The sequence below is a fragment of the Rhinoraja longicauda genome, chromosome 41 (genome assembly GCF_053455715.1).
Source record: "Rhinoraja longicauda isolate Sanriku21f chromosome 41, sRhiLon1.1, whole genome shotgun sequence".
Classification (NCBI taxonomy): domain Eukaryota; kingdom Metazoa; phylum Chordata; class Chondrichthyes; order Rajiformes; family Arhynchobatidae; genus Rhinoraja; species Rhinoraja longicauda.
In genome coordinates, this window is record NC_135993.1 from 5,645,796 (window position 1) to 5,650,622 (window position 4,827).

A 4,827-nucleotide genomic window follows, 5' to 3' on the forward strand; every position below is an offset into this window, starting at 1 on the left:
TTAAAGATAAAGCAGGCGGCCGTAAATTAAACAGATAGCGCGCGTCAGGCAAGATGAGTCATTCACTGTGAAGTGGATGAACCCGTAACCCAGGGGCTGCTCGGAGATTTGCCAGAGCGTGGGGCTGCTCTGGAAACCTGCACTCCATCGCATTCCCTGTTCCGCAGTGAAAGGGGGGAGGGGTAAAGAAACAGCCTTGCATTTCTGTAGCGCCTCTCAAAATGGGGATCTTAGGATCCAGGTCCGTGGCAGACATGGGGGTGGTGCAGCGGTAGAGTTGCCCGTTCTAACTTCAGGTAGCCCCAGCATTCCCCCTCCATCCCTCACCTACCCAAGTCACACGAGGTAAAGAGCAACTACACGTTGCCCAGGGCAACCTGGGGGCATCCGGGACCGATGCATCCTGGATAAGGACTGTAACACAGCTGTATAGTAGTTCATTTCATATATTTGTTTGTCTTGTATTGTGGGGGTGGGTTAGACAAGACAATAGACAATAGGTGCAGGAGGCCATTCGGCCCTTCGAGCCAGCACCGCCATTCAATGTGATCATGGCTGATCATTCTCAATCAGTACCCCGTTCCTGCCTTCTCCCCGCACCCCCTGACTCCGCTATCCTTAAGAGCTCTATCCAGCTCTCTCTTGAATGCATTCAGAGAATTGGCCTCCACTGCCTTCTGAGGCAGAGAATTCCACAGATTCACAACTCTCCGACTGGGTTCTGTTTTGTTTTATATTGTAAATATTATTTTTAATAATTGAATAATTTTTTGATTAAAAAGTCACCAGCTTCCAGTTTTCACCCAGCAGATAGCCAACAATGGCCTGTTTCCATTATCACCGTGACTTTTTCTGCATATCTTTCATGCAGTGTTCCTTATCTCTCTACATCGTTGTCTACAATAGGCTCCTCTTGAATGTCAAAAAAACGAAGGAGCTGATTGTGGACTTTAGAAGGGCTCAACATCCGAGGACGTACACGCCACTGGAGATAAATGGGTCTACTGTGGATAGGGTGAGCAGCTTTAAATACCTGGGAGTCCACATCACAGAGGATCTGACATGGACAACACACATTGCCGCACTGGTGGGTAAGGCAAAGCAGCGCCTTTACCACCTCAGACAGCTGAGGAAATTCAGATTGTCTCTGAGGATCCTTCAGTGCTTCTACTCTGGGGCTGTAGAGAGCATCCTGTCCGGCAACATCACAGTCTGGTTTGGGAACAGCTCTGCCCAGGACAGGAAGGCCCTGCAGAGAGTAGTGCGTTCGGCTGAACGCACCATGGGAACTACACTCGCCCCCTTGCAGGACCTATACATCAGGAGGTGCAGATCCAGAGCCAGCAACATTATGGGGGACCCCTGCTACCCCAGCAACGGACTGTTCCAGCTGCTACGGTCAGGCAAACGCCTCCGCTGTCACGCTGTGAAAACGGAGAGGATGAGACGGAGTTTCTTCCCACAGGCCATCAGGACTGTCAACTTTTATAACTCCAGGGACTACATTTTGTCTTCTCTGTATTAACTTTAATTTATATGCTGTAACTGTAATTCTTTTTTTGCACAATCCGCAGGCATTGCCACTTTCATTTCACTGCACATCGTGTATGTGTACGTGACAAATAAACTTGACTTGACTTGAACCAGTCTTAAGAAGGGTCTCTCGGTGGTGGTGGTGGGGGCAGATACCTGTGTGGTGTTTATGAGTCTTTCAGATTGTGGCATTATATGCTTTCACAAAGGCACATGGATATGCAGGGAATGGAGGGATGAAGGGGGAAAGGTTCTCCCTCAGGTTCCTATCAAATCATAGAAACATAGAAAATAGGTGCAGGAGTAGGCCATTCGGCCCTTCGAGTCTGCACCGCCATTCAATATGATCATGGCTGATCATCCAACTCAGTAACCTGTACCTGCCTTCTCTCCATACCCCCTGATCCCTTTAAGCCACAAGGGCCACATCTAACTCCCTCTTAAATATAGCCAATGAACTGGCCTCAACTACCTTCTGTGGCAGAGAATTCCACACATTCACCACTCTCTGTGTGAAGAAATGTTTTCTCATCTCGGTCCTAAAAGACTTCCCCCTTATCCTTAAACTGTGACCCCTGGTTCTGGACTTCCCCAACATCGGGAACAATCTTCCTGCATCTGGCCTGTCCAACCCCTTAAGAATTTTGTAAGTTTCTATAAGATCCCCCCTCAATCTTCTAAATTCCAGCGAGTACAAGCCGCTGGAAAATCCTTCCCCTCTCGCCTTGCACCTATGCTCTCTAGTTCTGAAGAAGGGTCTCGACCCGAAACGTCACCCATTCCTTCTCTCCCGAGATGCCGCCTGACCCGCTGAGTTATTCTAGCATTTTGTGTCTACATCTGGTGGGCCGAAGGGCCTGTTTTCGTGCCGTATCTCCAAACTAAGCTCGAGACAGGAAAAACAGACGAGGCGCAGTTGTTTTGAAAATACAGACATTTTATTATTTCTCTTTGAAACAGTCTTGACCAGAATCCCACCCAATCCCTACAGTGGGGGGCACCACTTCAACACAGACCCCCCCCCCCCCCCGACATAAATTACTCTGTGAAAGAAGCCCAGTGTCAAAAAACAACCCCAGACAGACCGTTCCTCCATCTTTGACTGGACCTTTACACTGCTAAAACTATCTTGGTGTGCATCTGCATTATACAACAATTGAACAATTATAAACTTCTGCAAAAAAGAAGCATCTTTTAATATTTCACACATCTCCCACATTCACATGGAAGTCTTTTTAACCCTTGTTCAGTTCCAGTTTATTGTCACGTGTACAGAGGTACAGTGAAAAGCTTTGGTTGCGTGCCAACCAGTCAGCGGAAAGACGATACATGATTTCGATCGAGCCCTTTCTTACCCTCCCCGATTCTTCTCTCTACCACCCCCCCCCCCCCCACCACCTCAATAGATTCCCCCCTCATCCCGGCCTAATCCTTTTGGCACTAGGGTTACTCAAAACCACGAGAGCAAGTTCTCATACCTGCAGCCAACTTGCTGAAAGTTCTCAGCAAGAAGTTGGCACGGTGGCGCAGCGGTAGAGTTGCTGCCTCACAGCGCCAGAGACCCGGGATCGATCCTGACCACGGGTGCCGTCTGTACGGAGTTTGTACGTTCTCCCCGTGACCTGCCAGGGTTTTCTCCAAGATCTTCGGTTTCCTCCCACACTCCAAAGACGTGCAGGTTTGTAGGTCGATTGGCTCGGTATAAATGTTAATTGTCCCTAGTGTGTGTAGGATAGTGTTAGTGTGCGGGGATCACTGGTCGGTGTGGACTCGGTGGGCCAAAGTGCGTGCTTCCAAGCTGCATCTCTGAACTAAAAGTTCCTCAAGTTTGCCACAGTTGAAGTTATGCCATGGCAGCGTGTGGGATGTGCCAACCAAGCAGCTTACCAGATGCCAAATCAATGCCAAACAGGTGGGCAATGTACCCATACACTCCTGTCTTTCGACTTTAGAGATACAGCGCGGAAACAGGCCCTTCGGTCCGCGCCGACCAGCGATCCCCACACACTAGCACCATCCTACACACTAGAGACAATTTATAATTTTACCGAGCCAAGAAACTGACAGACCTGTACGTCTTTGGAGTGTGGGAGGAAACCGGAGCACCCGGTGAAAACCCACGCAGGTCGTGGGGAAAACGTACAAACTCTGTGCAGACAGCACCCGTGGTTTGGATCGAACCCGGGTCTCTGGCGCTGTGAGGCAGCAACTCTACCGCTGTGCCACCTTCTAAAGTTGGACAAAGACTCCAAAATGGTACAATTTGGCACATAGTGGTGTGGACTCGGACTACCAGAGAGTAGGCCTGTAACTCAAACTTCAAAAGCTCCTGAAGATCGACACAAAACTTTGGAGTAACTCAGCGGGACAGGCAGCATCTCTGGAGAGATGGAATGGGTGACGTTTTGGGTCCCGCTGAGTTACTCCAGCATTTTGTGTTTATCTTCAGTTTAATCCACCATCTGCGGTTCCTTCCTACGCATTTAAAACCTCCTGTTCCAGTTTAAAAGCAATCAAGACATGGGTGACACGGGGCAGTTTGCCAGCAATTGGCACTTAATAAGCCGCCATTTTGATTCTTAAAATTCACAAGGCAGAAGTCCAACAGTAGCAAGAGCAAACTGCTGCATTAAAACCTTCGGAAACTTTTTAAAGTCAACTAAAAGTTGGCTGGTGTTTTACCTCGTGAGGCCCTGAAGCTACCAATTTTTCCCAAGGCCTTTTTCAATTGAGTGTTGGCTTGTTCTCCTGGTTGCCCATGGTTACGGTACTACTGGTTCTTGTACGGTCGGTGATCGCTGTCACTACACAAACTATCCAAGGTGTTTCTGTTACCCCAGTCGAGTCAAGGCTGGTTGCTGGGGGCACCATGAACACAGTACAACTTCTTTAGTTTAGTTTAGTTTAGAGATACAGCGCAGAAACAGGCCTTTCGGCCCACCGGGTCCGCGCCGACCAGCGATCCACGCACACTAACACTAACCTACACACACACGCACGGGGCAATTTTTACATTTACACCAAGCCAATTAACCTACATGGTCTGTACGTCTTTGGAGCGTGGGAGGAAACCGAAGATCCCGGAGAAAAGCCACGCAGGTCACGGGGAGAACGTACAAACTCCGTACAGACAGCAGTCGGGATGGAACCCGGGTCTCCAGCGCTGCATTCGCTGTAAGGCAGCAACTCTACCGCTGCGCCACCTTAGCAGAGACCAAATGTGGAGAGATATGGGCCTCTCTTGTTCCAATATTTACATTCAGAGCTGGGGGAGGGGGGGGGGGGGGGGGGGGG